The following is a 22,500-nucleotide window of genomic DNA, read 5'->3' as shown; positions in this document are numbered from 1 at the left end:
GTTGCTTATGATGGGTCAGCCTTCAGCTGAGACCAAAACCATCCATCTTCTTACTCCTAAGTAGACCGAACATCTGTCTTCTCTTATTACTCTCTCTTCTCAGAAAGGGACTCTAGAGGATTGGCTTACATTTGCGCAGGGCTTATTCAAGGCTTATCCAATCCATTTAGTCCTGTTTATTTCCCTTTGCCTCTTCTCATTTATGAGAGTTCTTTCTTCATCCAAGGAAGAAATGCTGTCTGAATCAGGTCAAGAAAGATTAGTTGTGTGTCACAAATTTCTTCTCCCACAGTCTGTGAGTCAGAATAATAGGATGCCCTTTCTTTCTCAGATTCCCCAAGTGAGGTATTTCTTTTGGAGGTCATATTTCCAAAACAGAAGATTTCTTCAAATGGGAAGGTAAAGAGGAGTCTGATTTACAACATATGTATTATAATTATAATTACCTCCAACTTACTACTGCCCACAAACTAATTTTTAAACCCACTGCTTGCCCTGCACTATCTAATAGCTTGCCTTTCTACACTCCTCTCAGGCCCCTAAGATTAGGCCACCAAAATCTTCTTTCAGTGCATAAACCTAAACGACCCCCTGGCCACCTTCTACTTTCTTATACTATAGCAAAAAAATGGAACTTGCTTCCTCCCTTGCTAAGAGTCACTACAAGCCCTGAACATTTCAAATCTCTACTCCATTCTCACCTCTCCCAAAACTGGAAATGTAATTGTATACTTCCTGCCTAGATCCTATTACAGCCCGGTTTCAAATTTTCTCCCTCCTGCCCCTCTTCTTCCAACTCTTTCTTCAAGCTCCCCACCCTCTACTTCTTTATCTTCTTTTCCCACTGTATAAACTCTATGTAAATTCTTTTTATATCTTCACTTCCCCACTGCCTATATGCCTATTCTTGCACTACATCTTTTACCATTTCCATAAGATGTATCTTTTACCAGAAACATAAAATGAATCTTTGTCTAACTGTTCTTTTTATCCTCCTCCTGGCATTCGCTGCACCTCCTTTTTCCTACACTTCTCCTCTTATTTACTTCATTTGCATTTCATATCAATGTATATTTTTCTTCTATGCTAACAATACAAGTGTATAAAAATGTTTTTACTTGTTTGTAAATTGTGTGCAATGTGTTTGTAATATGGAGCTTTTCTCCCCGGGCCTCCACTGAAAACGGGCTTTCGGGCCCAGTGGACTTCCCCGGTTATTAAACTGGAAATAAATAAATAATAAATGAGCTCCTCTGTTTGCATTCCCCAAAGCCTGTTAGCCATCCCACCAGTCATGGGTGCTTTAGAGAGTGCCTTTTTAACTTATTTAACTTCTTCTTTCGGCTTTTCCCAGTTAGGGGTCGCCATAGCGGATCATCTGTCCGCTTATGATAGGCAGTGGAGTTTTATGTTGTTTATTTGCCAGCCCAGCGCCCAACCTTCCCCAGAAGGCACACGCACTCACGCCTAGGGCCAATTTAGAGTGTCCAATCTACCTACAGCATGTCTTTGGGATATGGGAGGAAACCCACGCGACCACAGGGAGGACATGTAGACTCCACACAGAAGGCACACCAGCCAAGGATCGAACTGGAGCGCCTCTTGCTGTGAGGCAGGAATGCTAACTGCTGCACCACTGTGGCCACCCAATTTATCTTAAACTAATAACTGTAAACATCAAGACATTTTTTTTCTTCTTTTTTCTTACAGCTGTACATACTGTAGTAGGCATACTTCTTTTGCACTTGTGTCTCCTGCTCATTTCCTGTGCGAAGTGGTAATTTTGTCTTTGTATGCTGTATTATTCATCATTATTTGTCCTGCCTCACTGTCCAAGTCATGGCTAAAAAGGGACTTTGCAGTTGGCTAGCAAATCTCAAATAAATGTAAAGATATCTTTGGGCAGCCTCCCTAATTTTGAGGTTTGGAAATTCAGTTCTGCTTCCTAAGACACTAAACATTCTTTTTGATATTTGCTTTGATGCAGTGGATGTGGTTTTCAGAGCTGCGGCTACTGTGATTGTCATGCGTAGAAATGCTTGAGTAAGGATTCAGAATTTTCCAGCGGGTGTAAAGGCTCAACTATTAAATGCTTCTCTGGAAGAAAAAAACTCCATTTGATAATTCCTTAGCTGAGGTACTTAAAAAGCTTGAAGAGAGAAGCAAATTAATGTGAAGGGGCAAGCAACTTTCTTGACACCTATTCCAAAATACTAAATTAACTACCTATGCATTCCAAGACTATTTGTTGGAAAAACCCCTTATGTCAAGCTAGCAAAAGTCTTCGAAACTACAGTATTGGCAAGGAGACACTAAAAAGAGGAGAGGTCTCTATGATCATCTTTACATGCTACATGTCTCCATCCCCACACTGACCTTCCCCTCAAAATGGGAGGCAACCTTTCCCTATGTGTTTCAGCTTACAAATCGGTAATTTCAGACTCTTAACCTGTATGTTTTGTGATAGTCAACACTTACAGTGGTCATATCCTCCCTTTCCATGTTGAATTCCTCAACCTCCAAGAGACCAGATGCATATTATGGATCAGATCATTTCAGGATGTGTAATTCAGGGCAGATTTCAAGGCATATACATGCATTCTTATCTGGGCGAGTGCCTGATCTCTGCATCTGCTAGCCAAGGCACTCTGACTTCACTACAGTTCAGCGTAAATGTTCTTCATTAGATCATCGTTGCAGTAGCCTAAGCTGTGTTTATATCCTGCCAGTGATATGACAACCTGCCAGCGTCCAAAGCTTTATGGCATTTTCAACCAGCTGAAGAGCTCTATGAGAGACCTATTAAGTCAGTGAGTGGGTAGGGTAACAAACCTTCAGAAATTTCTTGCCATTGAAAGTGTGCCTTCACTATGGGTTTTGAGTAACTTGACTATCAGTTAGTGCTTTACCAAGGATGAGTAGATAAGTACCCCTTTGGGAAAGGGGAAAAACTTCCCCCTTGCAAATTTCCTAATGAAAAGTTTACCTTTTCTGTAGAAAAGATACATTTTCTTTAGATCTAAAATGTTCTTCACAGATGTTAATTTTTCTCAGGTGTACCCATTTGAAGAAAACTTTTTTAAAATCCATTTTCTGTACAGTTGTTATATTTTTGTGTAAAGTTAAATAGGGGCTTGGACTTCAGTGTTTGGGGGTCGACACAAAGCTTTTTACTTCAAACTTTTAAATTTCCTGTCAGGTGGTACACAACTGTTCAAGGCTCTGCTACCTGCTTATCAGGAACTCTTCTAGAGTATGGAGCAGGCTTTGGACTCTTCGTTTTTTCCATTTTCTGTTTATAAGAAATAGGTTTTACAGGAGTGTTTTGTAGTCAAGGCAGCTTCCTCACTGCATCAGCCAACAAAGAGTGACTCTGCTATGGCAAAATTGGTTACCTCTGACTGCTTATTTTTTCTAAATCCCACTGGGCATTGTTCCTTGAAGCTGAAGGGAAAATTAATCTTCTCTGTCGAGTGAACTGAGAATGCTTCTCTGTAAGGTGAAGCTAAGGTGCCTCATTCCCAGGGAAGAGTCAAGTCTTTGGGCCGTCTTTTTCTAGGGGGTCTCCTAGGAAAAGAAAACAGTTTGGCATATGTATCCTTTTGTTTAATACAAGATGAACCGGGAATATTGGCGGAGTTGTGGTAAGGGCTTATTTCAAGCCTTTAATTCTTTGAAATTCCAATTCTTTACTGAGTTTCAAAAGAAAAAGAATCCTCCCTCTCTCTCTCTCTCTCTCTCTCTCTGAAATACTAATTTCCAGTCTGAAGGACAAGAATTCAACTGGAATTGTATTTTTTCCAGGGTTTACACTACAGGATGGAAAATCCTGATTCTAAAGATTTTTTTTTTCTTAATTTTCTTAAGCCCCCCCCAATCACCATTACCAAGAATGATCTTTTTCTGGAAGAAAAAAAAACTGTAGCCAGAATGAAAGACCTCATTTTAGTTGGAACAGAGTGAAGTGACAATATTCCATCAGAATTTTTATGACGCATTACAGATGGAGTTTTTTCTGTCTACAGCTGTAGCTCCTGTCATACCAACACTGGAGGATGTTTTCTTGACAGCCCACAGTATGCCTGACAGTCAAACTCCTGCCCCTAAAATGTCTTACAGATTTGATAAGGTGCCCCAGATTGACAGTTGTGTTTTCAAATTCCTAATCGGACCCTGCAGGTTTTTTCTTGGGCAAAGCCATCTGTTGTCAAACATCTTGAGAATGCTAACCCTGTTCCTTCTGACATGGATGGGAAAGTTTTTGATATATATGGGAAGTATATTGTTTTACTTTAACCTTTAAAACTTCTGAGTTGCCAAGCTAATGTGTTTGCTTGCTTCCTTTGAACGCAAGAGGAAGTGGACTTCTGACTTCCCTTCTTCGAAGACTGAGACATCTCTCAATTTAATAGCTTCTCTTTCTCTGGTAGCCATACACTCCTTGATGTGTTCTCATTACTTTGATAATGTGTCTAGACTAGGTGCAGCTGGATCCATAAGTTTACCAGACTAAGGTCTGGAATGCTTCCCTATACAGGGAGTTATGTTTTGTCCTCTGTTCTGTCTTTCGTCATATCTTTTAAGGACCTCCTCAGAATTTTATTCAGAGGTCACTCAGATATTTTGGCCCTCCTTGCAAAGTTTTAATACTTCCTTTTCTTTCATTTCCCTATCTTTTTATTAAAAACAGAAGAAAACGGTCTCCAACAGATTCATACATACATTACTTCAAAAAGCAGTGGCAGGGAGGGTCAGAAAAGAGAGAAGACTCCCATAACCAAGAATACCCTAAAGAGACTTAGTATAATGTCCTTTTAAAGTTTTTTTTTCCCTTCCCAACCTGGCATCCCATTAAATATTTCCCTAAGTTTGTGTCTTCGTTTACCTTTGTGTCATCACTTAACTTCAGACAAATGCATTCAGAGAATCATTCAAAAAGGCCATAGTTGGCAGTTGGGAGTCTCTTCCCTCCTTTACAGGAGATTCTTCCTCATCCTTTGTCAAATCAGACTTTCCTGTTTTCCTCAAGTCCTGGAATAAAGGCTTGCTCTGGGGTCAAAGAACAGTTTCCCTCGGAACACGCCAGGAAATGATTTAATTTGAGGATGTAGTTCTGGTGCCAAAGAAAGAAGGAACCCTGAGACCAGTCCTAGACCTGTATTTTCTTTTCTAAACTTTCACATCAAAGTCCCAAAGTTCAAGATGGTTTCCCTTTGGTCTCAGTTACATTTCCTTTCACCTTAACATTTGTTCGTAACCCTAGATTTAAAAGATGCTTATTGTAGTGTCTTATTTCTCAGAGACTTCAGACATTTTAAGATTTTCTGTGTCTGGCTAATATTTTTGAGTTCTCTGTCTTGCCCTTTTGGGCCATCTATCTTTTATATCTGTGTGAATGCTGACACATTCATTTAAACAGCATTTTTATAAAATAACATGCAGTCTTTCCAAGTTTAACCCAGAAATGCTTGTTACTACCTTATCTGATAACTGGAACTTCCTAAAAATCCTCCTCTTAGTTGATGCTGTAAATTAATACATCTTTCCTGAAATATCCTCAAGTCTTGCATCTCCGTAGAAAGAACAGACTGAAAACAAATGATGCAATTTCACTGCCCTATTAGAGTAGAATGCTAATGCAGGATTGCGAAAAAGCATGGGACGATTGAAAAAAATATAAAATGCCACAGTATCTTAAACTTCAAAATCGTTTGCAGTCATAACAAAAAGCAAATTAATGAAGACAAAAAACTATATGTTAATAACTTTGAGAATAATGGTAAACACAACCCTAAAAATTCTGGACAGCCATTAGAGAAGTCTTGCATCCTGGCCATAAATTCAGCCCTAACCCCTCCAAATAATTCCTCTCGAAATCACTCAAAACCACAATGCAGTTTAACTCTTACTGCATAGATAATATAGCATCTTTAAACAAGGATGCTGCAAAATCTAATCCTAACCCTGCTCAGCAACCATATTTCACCACATCGACTTTCATCTTCAAACCTGTGCCCACATCCTATATAAAACTACTGTTACACTCAAAGCATGCTCTTCTTCAGCTTAAGGTTTTTCAATTAAGTACCTTTTTAAAATAATAGCCTCAATCCTTATAAATAGGTCAGTCCGGGAATCCTGTGTTCCTCCTCTCTGGAAAAGGTCCCACATTCTCTCTCTCTCTGCACAAATGAGGAAATTCAACAGACATTAGTCACTTTAGACTTACAGCAGTCTTATTCTCCCTCCACAATTTTTGAAAAATGTATTCAAAAGCAATTGCTAAGCTTTCTCTGAAAGGAAGAACTCCTATACCCCAGACAACATGGCTTCTGTTCTCTCCCTAGTACTAGTACTGCACTTCTAACCTGTATCGGTACTGTCAGTAAAGCTAGAGCTAACTGCAAACCAGTCTCCACCTTATTTTGGACTTGTCTAAAGCCTTTGACATAGGACATTTGAAGTGTGATAAACTAATTAGGTCTCTCTCAGCCCACCCTTTTATGGTCAAAGGCTACCAGTCCAACAGGTATCGGTCAGTAAAATGGCACTCCACCCTCTCTTCTTACCTCCCAGTCACCACCCGTGTACCACAAGGCTCTATCCTTAGTTCCACCTCTTAAACATTTTCAACAACACCTCCACACAACAAGCCTCCATAATACAGTACACAGACGACTCCACACTCATTTGCACATCTGATAACATGGCAGACCTCAAATACTCTGGAAACTTTAATATAAACTGAAACATGGCTTTGTAACTTACAACTCGTGATCACCCCTAAAACAAACAAAACAAAAATCCCACTACTTTCCCCAAATCCCTTTCCCATTAAAAAAAAATGAAGTCTTTTCTTGATAGTCACTTCTCATAGCAAGTTATTAGGGATGGTAGTCGATTTATAATATATAATTTGACTTGCATATACAGAATGGAAAAAAAAAATCATCAAAAGCTAGGGATGCTTTTTATATACTCTCTCACTGACAAGCTACACTTGCCACTAATCATTCTCTTCCTACACTTCTTTATGGCTTTTCCATCTTCACTAACCTACAGACATCACAAAATTTAAAACTTTGAACAGTGCCATAACAAAGTTGATACATTTGCAGCAAGTACCACTTTCAGAACCCACCATTGTATACCACAAAAAAGACTAAATTGGTTTAGAACAACCCGATCAACTAACATATAAACAGCTTGTTACCACCTGTAAAACTTTTCCAGAATCCACCTGCTTGTCTATCACTAAACATTCTACACTACTATGTTCCCAGTCGGTCCTTGCAGTCCAGTGACCAAACTCCTGTCTGTCTAGAAATCTATCAGATCTGCTGGGCCTTGTGTGTACTCGTACCATGTTGCTAAGGTCTGGAACTTTTTATCTCTGTCCATCAGGGCAATACCCTCCCACCCTTCAAAACCATTATGAAAGAATTTTTAGACCAAGTTTGGTTCTGTTCTTGCTTGACACCAGGATAAACTATATCCCTAAATGTGAACAAACACCTATTCTTTCCTTACATTTCCTTGTTCTCCATTCTTCACTCACTTCTATTAATTTCTCTCCCCCCGGGTTTCTTACTAAATGTACCATAACCCTGCTTTTCTCTCAGTTTATTGCAGATGTTCGTCATGTTTCACTGTTGCAGTCATCACCTGTGGGTTATCCCTGTTGTGGTAGCCCTCAGCTGGCCTGAATACCAGTCAATGTTTTTCTGTGTCGGCTGCTGTTGCTTGCTGCCTGACATCAGGTCATCGGTGCTATAAAGGAAGGCAGCCAATGCCATTACATCAGTCTTTCTTGCCGTGGAGCCCATAGCAGAAGCAGTTCGCAAGTGTGCTGGTCGGTTGCTACCAGAGTTTGAATTATAGCTGAAAACATCTAAAGCAAAGTACCCCATTGGGATCCTTTTTTCTTGCACTAACCGATGTCTGAAAAAGTTAACAATTGTCTCGCCTGTGGAAAGCAAATATCAAACCGTGACTTCCATTCATATATTGTAGCCAGGTATTTTAGTCTCCCGTCTTCGCATTCCAAAATGGCATCCATCGGCCATCAATCCATAGACATTCTGAAAAAAACATAAGGATAAAAATAGAGACAGACCACACAAGGCTAAGCCTTCCAATGACTCTACAGCTAAGCAGGTCGTTATTTCTCCGGATTTCAGTGAGGCGCCTTGTCAGCCCCTGACCGATTCGGTACCTTCGTAGGCCTCTACCAAGGCCCTTTTGGAGTCCGGTATGCCACAGAAATCATCCATCTTCTGAGCCTTTGGTTGTGCCAGCCTCGGTTGGGTCCAGAGCCGCGACGCTGGCACCAGCTTCCGAGGAGGTGTTTCGCACTACCGAATCTAGACAAAAAAACGTCTTCTTTGACCACCATTTCTCTCAGACCGATGGATACTCTTAGGCCTAGAAGTAAGGCCACTCCTATGAAATCTACCTCTACCCACCATTTTACTCCTGCTCCACCACCCCAAGCTCAAATGCTTAAAATGGCGGAGGATCTATCACCCTTATCAGGGGTAGTTGGGCCACACCTTCTAAAAGGAAACAAGACCTTTTTCCTGAAATACTGACGGAACAGGATTCTGAGGAGTCTGATTATTCAGATTTTGAAGAACCACAACAACCTCTTGACTGCTTATGAGGATTCAGATGCAGAGGAATCCATTCCTTCTGCCTCCCCACCAGAAGATCTTTCTTTTGAGGAAACCCTTCACACCCTCGGGGAACATTTTCCACTGGGAATCCCAGGACTTTCCTCAGTCTAAGAAAAGACTGAGTTTCTAGACCTGCCCCAGCACAGACCCTTGGCCATCCCTGCAATCTTAGAGGTGGTGGTTGTCTTCTATGAATCCAGCTTAAATCATGATGCCCTCCTACCTGCTCTCAGAAAACCTAACCGGTACTGGAGTACCAGATTCTCAGAAATACCTGTACAGAAATCCTGCTGTAGACCTCGAGGTCATTACACAGGGACCAAAAGGAACTAAGGTTAGTGCAGCAAAGAATCCTGTTCCTTCTGACAAGGACTCCAGAGCTCTGGACAGATGGGGTAAAAATGTATACATCTCTGCAACCTTAGCTATCAGAGCACTCGACTCTCAGTTCCACATGTTAAAATATTAACAACACACTTTGGAACTATTAAAACAAAAGATTTCAACCATTCCTGACTGTGCTAATTTGAAAGAGTTAGCAAATTTACTGCACTCTTCTTGTCAGGTGGCTAAACGCTCCTTACACTGTGGATATGATGCCCTAGCAGCCTCAAGCAGGGCAGCAGTGTCAGGATCTGTCATTAGGAGACATGCATGGTTGAAAGAACAGCCTCTCCCTGATCATGTCAAATCTAAATTAATTGATGCACCCTTGGCTAAGGACCGCTTGTTTGGAGTAAAAGCAGAAGATGTGCTAAAACAGATGGAAGACAAAGCAAAATCTATGGAAACAGTAAAAGATTTCCTTCAGGTACAGCCTTCTAGGTTCAGCAGGAATTTTCCCTCAAAACACTGGTCCTTTCCTGCACCTAGCAGACAGGGGCAAGTTAAGCCCCGCAAGGACAGACCACCCAGACTCCTATCCCAGGGACTGCAGAGAACCAGACAGTGGACCAATTCCACTCCAAAGCCACAGAGTTCTAAGCTATCTCTCTATGGCAGAAATTCTCAATGACTCCCTCTGCCCTCTTTCCACTCACCAAAAACTAGGAGGAAGGCTCTCCCTTTGCAAAGAAAATTGACTTTCTGTAACAAAGGGCCAATGGGTCTTGAAGATAATTTCTCAGGGATATAAATTGTCCTTCAATGAACTCCCATTTCTAAGAGGGTACCCAGACTTGCCTCCAAATTAGTGGGCAGAGGCATTAAAACAAGTCCACACTCTCTCATATCCCAAGGGACAGTAGAACCTGTGCCCTCAGATCAAACAGGCAAAGGCTTTTATTCCAGACTATTCCTTGTTCCCAGAAAAGAGGGCACTTGATGCCCCATCCCTTGATCTATCCATTCTGAACACCTTCCTGCTGGTCTCCAAATTCAAAATGCTAACTTTGCTACAGCTGCTGCCTATGCTGACAAAATATGCCTGGTTAGTTGCCCTAGGTCTAAAAGATGCCTATCTCCACATCCCCATAATGGAATCCTGTAGGAAATTCCTTCACTTCACTTCAGAGTAGGCTCACAACACTTTCAGTTCTCTGCATTGCCCTTTGACTTATCTACTGCTCCGAGGTAATTCACCAAATGCTTAGCCCTGGCCATAGCCTTTTGCAGACAGAAAAATATACAAATTTACCCTTATCTGGATGACTGCCTCATTCAGATTGCAAAGAAAAGCTTCTCAAGGACCTCCTCTTTGTCAAAATCCTCCTAATCTTCTTAGGGTCCACCATCAACGAGAATAAATCGAAGCAACACCCTCCAGGAAGATATTTTCTTGGGAGCACTGCTGGACACAGCATCCCAAATGGTTTTCCTATCCCCAGAAAAACAGAGCTTTCTTCCTGCTTATTTTACCCAGCTGGCTTACAGAAGGCCCCTCACTGCGAGGAAGTTCCTGCAAGCCTTTGGGTACGTGGCATCTTGCATCCTTCTAATTTCTGTGGTCAGGCTTCACATGAGAGAACTTCAGTGGTACCTAAAGAACATTTGGCGTCAGCGCACTCAACCTCTACTGTATAAGGGCCGAGTTTCTCTAGTGGGCAGGGGCCTGTGCCCAGAACAAGGGTCTTACCTTCACCCTCCGCCCAACCGGGCAGACCATTATCGCCGACGCTTCAGACATAGCTTGGAACACTCTATTACAAGGCAGGCGCACCCAAGGTCTTTGGGATGCCAAGCACCTTCCCTTACACATCAACCAGAAGGAAATGATGGCCGTACAAAAGGCTCGGACATCCTTCAAACCCCATCTCAAGCCAGGGGCTTCTCCTTATCAAAACGGACAACACCACAGTAATGTGGTACATCAAAAAACAGGGAGGGACCCAATCTTACCTTCTGTGCAGGGTAGCTATGAACCTCTGTCTGACAGCCTCTTCCATGGGGCTACACCTGATATCCCAATACCTATCGAGGATCAACAACACTGGCAGACCACTTGAGCAGAAACTTACTGGACCTGCACAAATGGCAGCTCCACAGAAAAATGTTTACAAATCACTCAGGTGTGGGGGACTCCAGAGGTGGATCTCTTTGCTTAGCATCTCAACCATCAGCTGAAAAAATTCTGTAGCAGGGAATATCACCACTTAGCGTGGAAAGTGGATGCCTTGACCTTCCCTTGGAACACACTCTTTGTGTACGCATTCCCTCCTCTGCCTGTTGTTCCAAAGGGTACTGATCAAAATAAGGGAGGAGAGACCAAAGGCCATCCTCCTTGCTCCAGATTGGCCCAGACAACATTGTTACCCCTTACTGTGCAGCCTGACCTTACAGGCTCCCAGACAGCTTCCCCTGATCTCAGACCTCTTAACTCAGGTGGGGGGTGGGGTGCTGCACCTAAACTTTCAGACTCTCAAACTGTCAGCATGGCTAATACTCTAAAGACAAATGAGGGGCCCCTGTTAAGCAAACAGGTCCTATACATCATCACAGAGGGTAGAAGGGCCAGCACCAGAAAATCTTCTGCAGGAAAATGGAAAAGATTCTGCTCCTGGATCCAGTCCAGAAGGGGCAATACCTCACAACCTTCCATTCCTCTTATCCTGGACTACCTTGCGGAGCTACTTAATAGTTGCCTGTGCTTCTCCTCTGTTAAAATCCATGCCTCTGCCATTTCAGTTCATTTTGATACAGAACAGCCCGTGTTCTCCCATTCCTTGATTAAACAATTCCTCAGAGGGGCTTCTAGTATCAGACCTCTCAGAAGGCCACCCACTCCAGCCTGGGACCTGAATTATGTTTTGGGAAAACTAACTTTACCTCCCTTTGAACCTGCTACTTCAGCAGAACTAAGATACCTCTCCTGGAAGACTGCTTTTCTCCTAGCTATCACCTCAGCCAGAAGGGTTTCAGAACTTCAGGCACTGATGGCCTTTGAGCCTTTCATCATCTTCCATGCTGACAGGGTCTCCCTGAGGACTAATCCCTCCTTTATGCCCAAGGTGGTATCTAATGTAACCCTCAACCAGGCCATATATCTACCCACTTTCTTTCCTAACCCTCAAAACAAGGGGGAAAAAATTCTGCACTCACTAGACTTGCACAGACAGCTCCGATACTATCTGGACCGTACTAAACCCTTCAAGAAAACACACCAACTACTTGTCAGCTTTGCCCCGAGGCAAAGGAGAAGCCCATTTCCAAACAAACCATTTCCAAATGGATATTGCACTATATATCCATTTCTGTAACAGATTGCATGGTAACCCCCCCTCCCCCAAGTCTATTCAAACCCATTCCACTAGGGCAGCCTCCACTTCCACTGCATTCCTCAGAGGTGTTCCCACCAGGGACATCTTGGAAGCTGCCACCTGAACTGATGCCCATACCTTTACCAAGCATTACCACCTACCTCTGTTTTCCAAGGCTAGGGCAGGGTTTGCCTCTGCAGTTCTGCAGGGCATGCTGACCCATTCCTAGGTCTCTTAATTATCCTACCTCCCCTCAGCTTTGGGAATCATCCCACAGTTGATGACTGCAACAGTGAAACACAAAGAACATAGTACAGTTGTGTACACTTACCATAAATGTAGATGTTCGAGTGTATTCACTGCTGCAGTCCTGGTTTCCCACCCTCCTTCCCCTTATATCCCCTTTCTTTAGGGAGACATATGTTTTTCTAATGGTGGCTTTTAGCCACCAAGACCACTTTACCATATTTACTTGGGCCTCTGACTGGTTAGGGAAAGAAAAACTGATGTAATGGCGTTGGCTGCCTTCCTTTATAGCACTGTCGACCTGACATCAGGCAGCAAGCGACAGCAGCCGACACAGAAAAACCTTGACTCTGGTATTCGGGCTGGCTGAGGGCTACCTCAACAGGGATAACCCACAGGTGATTATTGCAGCAGTGAATACACTCTAACATCTACATTTATTTTAAGTGTACACAACTGTACTTTCCCGTTTGTATTATACTAATGTACCTTTAATTTCTCTCTAAACTGGCTAAAATGTCTCTAACGATTAAATAATTAGCATATAACATTTCTCTCTTCTTAACCAGTATTTTTGTGGTGTCTAATTTGGTATAATTATTTAAACTGTAGTTGTTCATTGCCTTTTTTAAGACTATAAAATTGTTCTTAAAATGTTTTGTAATACTTTGGCGCTTCCCCCCTGGGCCTCTGCTGAAAATTAGCTCCTACCCAGTCAGACTTTCCTGGTGATCAGATGTCAGTAAGTAAATAAAATAAGTCTACAGTTCTAAGGGTATTTACAATATATCTGGCACCAGTATTAGTGCATGGCAGGTTGTAAGGCAATAGTATTTTCCCATATTAAGATGACTGATTTATATTTGAAGACACTTTTTTTTCAAATTTCCAAGAATCTGTTGCTTGGGACCTTCTCCTCAGTGGGTAGGTAAACGTACAGAAACTTTTCATCCTTTATCACAGAATAGCATTTCTGGGATGCTTTATGGATGCATACTTAACTAGTACTTTTCTTCCTCAGGACAAAACAGACCATTACTTTTTTTTTTTTTTTTTTTTTTTTTTGTCTTTTTTTTTTTTCCAAACCATCTCTGACTTCAGCCAGGGAATAACTTGGAATTCTCGGTTTCATGACCTCTACAATTCTCATGATTCCTCTGGGCAGATTTCACAAGAGAAAAATTCTCTGGTTCAAGTCTGTTTGGACTAAACACCAGCACTCAGCTTCTTTTCAGATCCCAGTGTTGAGGTTGTGAAAAGGACTTACTTTGGTAGGTGGACCAGTTCTCTTTCATCCCACATCTCCCATTTTCCCTTCTAGCTCCCAAGTCTGTAATCGCAGATTCCTCAAGTTTTGCTTGGGGAACCTTTTCCAAGAGAGTGAAAGTTCAGGGTCTGTGGAACAAGCAAAACTTAGGAAAACACAAGTATCAAGAAGTGATGGCAGTATTAAATGCTCTGAAATTTCTAAACCATCTTTGGACTGCAGGCTGTCTGCTAGTAATTGCAGACAATCACTGTTGCCTCTCCTAAAAAGTAATCCTCCCAGTAATTTTTGGAGATTCCTTCTGTAAGTTTAGAATAACTTTGTTACCAGAGGTAGAGGTGGAATGATGAACGAGAACATTCCCAGCCATGGGAATGAGAAGGAATCTATCTTCTGGTATTCTTGCAAGGAATCCTGGAGCAGAATTTCTTTAACTGCTTGATGTGAATTGGAGCAGTTGGATCAGTTCCTGGAAGGCACAGCCCCCCTCCCTCATTCAGTTTGTGAAGGTCTGTCCTGGTTCTGCTCACTTTGTCTGCAGCTATGTTTTGCTCCAACAGAATGCAGATAGCCTGAAGGGATAGACTGTGAGATGCTACTTCCCAAGTTACCACAGTATGATCTGGTACCCCCCCCCCCCCCTCCATGTACCACATTATTGTGATATTCCCCCTTCCCTTAGTAATTATCCTTGGCCATTTCCAATTGTTTTTTTTTGCAGAATGGCTCCCACAAGACAGAGTTGTTTGATATATCCCTGCCTTTGAGTTCAGTTGACTGACTGGGTGATAGTGCTCAAAAGGTATTAAAACTGATTTTCTGAGGATGTGTTGTAGGTATTAAACAAGAATAAAACTTGCTACTAGAAAACCTTAAATGGTTAAGTGGAAAATATTTTAGTTGGCGCAAAATAAGAACAAGGACCCTTTTTAATACTCAGATGCCCCTCATTCTACAATATTGTCTGAATTATGCTCTGGCCCTTCTTGCTCTTGTATCAAGATTCGCATTCAGCCATCTTTGCTTGTCTGCCAGTGGATCCTTGGTTTCTTCCCCGCTTCAACTCAAAACAATTTTTGAAAGGGTTTTGCGTATCTGGCTGCCTAGAAAGCAGGGGCTGACTCCGTGGGTTCTACATTTTTTTCCCTAGGGAAATTTTCACTTTTTCCATTTGAATCAGCTCACAAGGCTGAATTGAAAGAAGTTAACTTGGAAAACAGTGTCATGCATTACTCTTGCTCTCAGCAAGAAGAGTGTCTTGAGTTACAGGCTTGTGTGTTGAGTCTTCCTTATCTCAGTTTTCATAAGGCTATGACTTTAGGCATAAATGAAGGATTTGTTCTCAATGTGGTTTCAGAGTTTAATCTGAGTCAGGCTATTCATCTCCCTATTTTTTTTTTTTCTTCCAGATCCCATGGAGAAAGGTTATTACATATTCTGGATACTCGCAGGTCTAATACTGCCTTGAGGGGACTAAAATGTTTAGTAGCTTGGATCAGCTGTGTCCAGCAGTTTTCAAGCTGTTGCAACATGCTGCTGTTATGCTTAACATAAGTCACATCTAGGCAAGGTCTGGGTCCATTCTACCAGGGCTTTGGTTTCTCTGCCTTTTTTGGAAAGGGGTGAAATCTAAGGCTTGTAGATGCATCAAATTTAGTTGTGTGTGTTAACATTTATAAAACATTACACATTTAGATTTCTTTTCTAGGCCCAGAGCAGGTTTTACTAGGACTATTCTCCAGGGGCTCTTGGACTCTGACCCTTCTGCTTCCCCCTTTCTTTCTAAGCCCTGGTAATCTACCCATATGGCTTAGGGTACTTCAGCAGTGATCTAATGATAAGCAAAGTACAGTTGTGTGAGTTAACCTATTATAGTGGCGGTTGTTTGAATAGAGCACTGTTGCAATAGGGACGTTCTCCCTCCTTCCCCCTGTTTTTGTGCTGTCTTTTTTTCATGGGAGTGGGTATTTTTATTTACATTTTTCTTAAGGATTTACCTAATTGACAAGGCTGTAGCTTCCCTTAATCTGACTGGCTTTGCCACTGCAGGCTTCTTTGGCATAGATTTCTGTGATTGTCTTGGCATCAGCAGTCTTGTTGACAATATGTAGTCTCCGTGCCAAACACTACTAAGTTTGAGGCCATTAATGTTGAGGCCTTAACCTTGATGCCTTTGGCTCTGTTTGGGATGTTAGTGATTTCAGCATTCAGTGTTTTGGCCTTAAAATGGCCTTCTTTGTTGTCACCAACATCCTTTATGCTATGATGGAGACTCTGTATCAAATTTCTAGGTAGAAGTGATCTCTGAATTGCCAGATATCTCAGGGCCAGGAGTCTGGTAGATGTTGCTGAGAAAAGAACAGATTTCTTGACCATGCTTATTGACCCAGTCTCATTGATGTGTCTTAGCCACTGACCGACACAGATCTGAGTCCTTTAGTCTCTCTCTTTCTCTAGAGGGCCAAGGGAGCAGAAAGTTATTTGAACATTGGGTATTTGATGTTGGCTGCTGTTCCTCCCCCTTGGACATTTTCCCTGCAGACATTACCAAGAAAAAATGTTTCAAGAGGAAATATTTATGCACCCCTGCTATCAAGATTTGATGTGGAGTATTACCCCTTTTCCAATCCTAAAGACTCAAACTCTGGGGGCTTTGCAAGCTAATGAGTCGAGTCTGTAGGGAGATTAGCCAATTAACCCAATCTATCCATTACAGAAAATCCTTAAAGATGCTTTCAGTTTACCTAACATTCCTCTTGGGTGGCACCAGTGGCTGATAGGTGGTTCCTCTTATTGTGTAGAGGATATGGAAATAAGAAGACTTAACAGGATCCTTCAGTCTCCAAAGGACTGAGAATGTTGGACTGAGACTCCACTAAGCAGCTTGATTTTATGAAAATCCTTTCGTGCAGCCATCTGATTAGAATTATAAAGCTTTAGTCTGTTGAGGTGAAACATGTTGTACCTTGTTTTATCAAGGTGCTTTAATTACATGACCCATAGAATCCAATTCTAATGCACATTAGCAGATAAGGTGCTACCATGTCTTTTTTCATTTAGAGTCTGTGCGCTTGGCTCATAATGCCCAAGCAAACATGACTGGAATAACCATTCATAGGAATGCCTTGTTTTGGGCATCATAAGTTTGAAAATTTCGAGATGTCTTTTGCTTGCACCCACTTTGAAGATGCTATGTTATTTGTTCCCAAAGTGAGAGCCAAATTGCAAAAGAATGAGCAAGAAAAGATGGTCATGGCTGTTGATGTCATGATGTTCATCGTGTTACACTGCTGCAGTCATCACACTTGGGTTATCCTGCCGTCAGGCGGTCCCGCAGTCGGCCAGAGTTCCAACGTCTTGGTCCGGCGTCGGTTGCTGTCGCTTCTTCCCTCACGTCAGTGCGCCAGGGGTATATAAGAGGCAGCCAACGCCATTTTCTTCAGTCTTTCTTGCCGCACGGTGCCCGAAACAGAAGCAGTTCGCAAGTGCCGGTCGGTCGACTCCTGAAATTTTCAAATCGAATTTCAGATCAAAGTCTTCAATAAAGCTAAGTACCCCATTGGGGAACCTTTTCTTGCCTCAGTCCGATGTCAGAAAAAGTTAACAATTGCATTCTTGTGGGAAGCAAATACCTCATAAGGACTTTCATTCTTATTGTATTCCTTGCCTAGGCCCAGACCACGATGTCGCAGGTTGTCGGTTTTGTGCTAGGTTTAACAAACTAACTATAAAACGTTGGTTTGATTTCGCCCGACATTATTTTGGTAGGAAATTTAATTATACCATGCCGTCGGAGCAGCCGACTACCGGAATGCATAAAAAACAGAAAGATAAGGACAGGCAGCCAATACCCAAACCAGACTCCGAGGCCTCTGCTAGGCCAGTCGCCGGTTCTCTGGTTTTCAGTGAGACACCTACGCAGCCCCTGACGACCACTGATTTAGAACCCCAGGCGGCATCCGATTCCCAAGTGGAGATTGCTAGGCCTCCACAACCTTTATCTTTAGGCCCTTCCGACTCCTCCATGGCTGAAGGAGATTCCGGTGCAGTTGAAACGCCTTCAGTTGCAGTAGGTGTCTTCAGACCGACTACACTCACTATTAAATCCTATGCAAAGCTGAAAACTCCTTTAAAAGCAAAGAAGACTACATCAGTCTCCAGTACAAGGCCCCATGCCTAAGAAACAGATGCTTAAGATGGCTGAAGACTTAATTACCCTAATCAGGGGTTCCCATCCCCCTCCTGATAAAAGGCCTAGACAGGAGGAGGACTACGCTTCCTCTGACCAGGTTTCAATTTCCTCAGATTCTTCTGAAGAACAGGAATATTCTTTTCCCCCTTATGAAGACTCTGATGCTGAAGAGTCTATTCCTTCAGCATCTCCCCCAGAAGACTACTCTTTTAGGGAAACTTTACATACTATGAGGGAACATTTCCGCTGGGAAGGCCAGGATTACTCTGATTCTAAGAAAAGGCTCCGAGAGTTCCTTTTACTACCCCAGCACAGACCACTTGCTATTCCACCTGTGTTAGACATTGTGGATGATGTTTATTCAGAATCTAGCCTTAACCCAAATTCATTACCTCCTGCACCAGCCAAACCAGACAGATACTACAGAGTCCCTGACTCTCACAAATTCCTATATAAAAGCCCTGTTGCTGACCCAGAAACCATTTCCCAGGGTCCCAAAGGGGTTAAGGCCTCTATTGCTAAAAATCATGTACCCTCTGAAAGGGATTCTAGAATACTAGACAGATGGGGAAAGAAAGTATTTACTTCAGCTACTCTAGCTATGAGGGCCTTAAATTGCCAGTTTCACATGCTGAAATATCACCAATATTTGATGTCTCAATTAAAACAAAAAATGATCACATATACAGAGCAGCCTGATTACAAGGAAATGCAAGATTTGTTGCATGCAGCTGAACAAGTGGGAAAACATACTTTGCAATGTGGATTTGATTCATTGGAAGCTTCTTGTAGAGCAGCAGTGACAGGGTCTGTCGTACGTAGGCATGCTTGGTTAAAAGAACAAACTTTACCTGATCATGTTAAAGCAAAGTTATTGGATGCGCCTTTACAGCAGGATGTTTTATTTGGTGTAAAAGCAGAAGAAGTTTTAAAGAAAGTGGAGGATAAGGCAAAGTCTATGCAGACTGTCAAGGATTTTTTTTACAGGTTCAACCCCCTCGTTTCAGCAGAAATTGGCCAACCAAAAACTGGTCCTTTCCAGCTTTTGACAGACCACAGAGGGGCAAATACAGAAGCCCAAGGGGTAGAGGTCAGTCACAAGGCTCTTACAAGCCTCGACAATGGGGTGCCACAACCCAGAAAGGACAAGAAGACAGGTCTCAAACTACCAGAAGACAAACACAATATCTTACCCCTCAGACTGCCAAGCAAATCCCTCTTGGCAGCTCTCTTGGGAGGAAAACTAGCACTTTCTGCAGACAACTGGCGCATCATCACAAAAGCCAAATGGGTCCTAAATATTGTATCTCAAGGATACAGATTCCACTTTCACACTTTACCAAGGATGAAAGGAATGCCAAACCTGCCACCAAATCAATGGGCAGAGGCTCAAAAACAAATTACAGCTCTCATAGACATGAGAGCCATTCAACAGGTTCCTACACAGGAGCAAGGATGAGGATTTTACTCAAGACTCTTTCTAGTTCCCCGAAAGGACAAAGCCTGGAGACCCATTCTGGACCTCTCAATTCTAAACACATATCTGGAAGTACCCAAATTCAAGATGCTAACACTACAGCAACTTCTTCCCATGCTGGGCAAGAAGGCTTAGCTAGTAACGTTGGACCTCAAGGAGGCATACCTGCATGTCCCTATCAGACAAAATTGCAGAAGATACCTCCGATTTATAGCAGGTTCAACCCATTACCAATTCTCTGCACTGCCCTTTAGCTTATCTACTGCACCCAGGGTCTTCACAAAATGCCTGACACCAGTAATTGCATACTGCAGACAAAGAGGAATTCAAATATATCCATACCTGGACGACTGCCTTATTCAAGCAGAAAGCAAGGACACTTAAAACATCTGGCGTTTGTCAAAAACCTATTAAGTTGCCTAGGGTACACAGTAAACGAAAAGAAGTCAAAACTAGTGCCCTCACAAGACATAATATTCCTGGGTGCCAGCTTAAATACAATGGCCCAGATGGCTTATCTCATGCCAGACAAGCAAGGACAACTGACTCAATACTTCAAAATGATGGCAACAAAGACCCAACTCCCTGCAAGAAAAATTCTGCAGGCCTTGGGATTCATGGCATCTTGCATACTAGTAATACCATATGCAAAACTGCATATGAGGAAATTACAATGGTACCTGAAAAGCGTATGGACTCGACACAACCACAGCTTGGAAACAATAATACAACTCATTCCCTGCCTTCAACAGGAGTTTCTATGGTGGGCTTAGGCATGTCACCTCAACAAGGGTCAGCCTTTTACCTTACCCACAGCCAGGCAAACTATAACAGATGCATCGGATTATGCCTGGGGAGCACACAGGCAGGACAGTATATTCAGGGCAAATGGTCTGCAGATCAAAGGCATTTACATATCTATCAAAAAGAGATGCTAGCTGTACAAAATGCCCTAACAGTTTTCAAGGACCTCCTACATCCAGGACAGCTAATAAAGACGGACAACACCACAGTGATGTGGTACATAAACAAGCAAGGAGGCACACATTCCTACCCCCTATGCAGGCAAGCAATGACCTTGTGGAACACAGCACTGACCTACCAAGTTCAACTACAAGCACAATTCCTGCCAGGAAAGAAAAACACATTGGCAGACGATCTAAGCAGAAACATCATAGATCCTCACGAGTGGAAACTAGATCCACAAGTATTCGCAATAACTCATAAATGCGGGAGCCCAGACATAGATCTGTTTGCCTCCCCCCCCCCCCCCCAAAACTACCAACTACAGAAATTTTGCACAAGGACATACCACACCCTAGCTTGGAAAGTGGACGCCCTCTCATTCAGTTGGAAAACATTTAACAGTGTATGCCTTTCCTCCACTGCCTCTTCTGGCAAAGGTGCTGCTGAAAGCCAGATTAGAGAGGCCACAAATGATACGCATTGCTCCAGACTGGCCACGCCAACACTGGTATCCAATACTAAGGAACATGGCTCAAGGCCCACCATGGATTTTACCTCAAATTCCTCACCTGCTCACTCAGCAAAACAATCAGATTCTACACAGCCAGCTCAAGACTTTAAATCTGGCTGCATGGCAAATTACCTAAACAACCAGTCAACACTTCTCTCTAAAGCTGTTATGGATGTCATTCTGAAGGCCAGGAGGCCCAGCACCAGGAAAGCCTATTCAGACAAATGGAAAAGATTCTGCGCCTGGAACCAGGCTAAAGGCCAAAATCCCCTTGTCCCAAATATTCCTCAGATTCTACAATATTTAACTGAGATGTTGCACAACGGACTTTCCTTTTCATCTATTAACATCCACGCCTCAGCTATTTCAGCTCAATACAACACGGATCCTCCTATATTTTCACATCAGTTAAGACAGTACCTGAGAGGGGCTAAGAACATAAGACCGCCCTGGAGAGCATCAACACCAACTTGGGATCTCAACTTTGTTTTGGAAAAACTTACACTACCGCCCTTTGAACCAGCTTTTACAGCTGATTTACAGTTTCTATCATGGAAAACTGCCCTGCTGCTAGCAATAACTTCAGCACGAAGAGTCTCTGAGCTACAGGACCTAATGGCAGTGGAGCCTTTCATTATTTTTCATCAAGACAGAGTCGCTTTATGAACTAATCCTTCCTTTATGCCAAAGGTGGTATCCAGTGTGGCCCTAAACCAAACCATTCATTTGCCCACCTTTTATCAAAACCCCCAGAACAAAGGGGAAAGGCTCCCACACTCTTTGGACATTCACAGGCAATTACTTTATTATTTGGATAAAACTAAGGTTTTCAGAAAATCTGACCAGCTCTTTGTATCCTATGCTGCAGGATCACAAGGAAAGGCCATCTCAAAACAGACCATTTCAAAATGTATAGGACATTGTATCCGTTTCTGCTACACACACCATGGGAAACCTGTACCTGGTAATATTAAGCCCCATTCCACCAGGGCTACAGCAACATCAATAGCCTTCCTCAGAGGGGTACCAGCCAAGGATATTTTGGAGGCTGCAACTTGGAGTTCAGTGCACACCTTCACTAAGCACCATCACTTATCTCTATACTCTAAAACCAGAGCTGGCTTTGCCACTGCAGTTCTGCAGGGCCTACTAGCTTCTCCAAACCCTGTTTAGTTCCACCACCTATCCTTAGCTTTGGGATTCAACCCAAGTGTGATGACTGCAGCAGTGTAACACTATGAACATAGTACAGTTTTGTACCTACCATAAATGTAGATGTTCGAGTGTTCACACTGCTGCAGTCCAGGTTAACCTCCCTCCATCCCATCTGACCTAGCTGAACTTTTCTATACCTTTCTATCCTGTACAACCTTTGTGGTGTATTGGCTTGTAACTGAAGGTATTCCTTTTATTCCTTTTATATGTTTTATTAGCAATATGTATTGCCTACTTACTTGGGGGCACCTGACAT

At 42.5% G+C, this 22,500-nt stretch overlaps 1 protein-coding gene across 1 annotated transcript in view; it reads left to right on the top strand.

Annotated features, from left to right (window-relative positions):
* Positions 1 to 22,500, top strand: part of LOC122789234 (mitochondrial import inner membrane translocase subunit Tim23-like) — a 551,726-nt gene that overhangs the window by 83,099 nt on the left and 446,127 nt on the right. The gene's annotated exons all lie outside the window — the stretch shown is intronic.

The sequence above is a fragment of the Protopterus annectens genome, chromosome 14.part0, assembly GCF_019279795.1.
Source record: "Protopterus annectens isolate FY-2018-M chromosome 14.part0, PAN1.0, whole genome shotgun sequence".
NCBI classification, from domain to species: Eukaryota; Metazoa; Chordata; order Ceratodontiformes; family Protopteridae; genus Protopterus; species Protopterus annectens.
The sequence above is the reverse complement of the archived record's forward strand: the minus strand, read 5'-3'. Positions and strand labels throughout refer to the sequence as shown.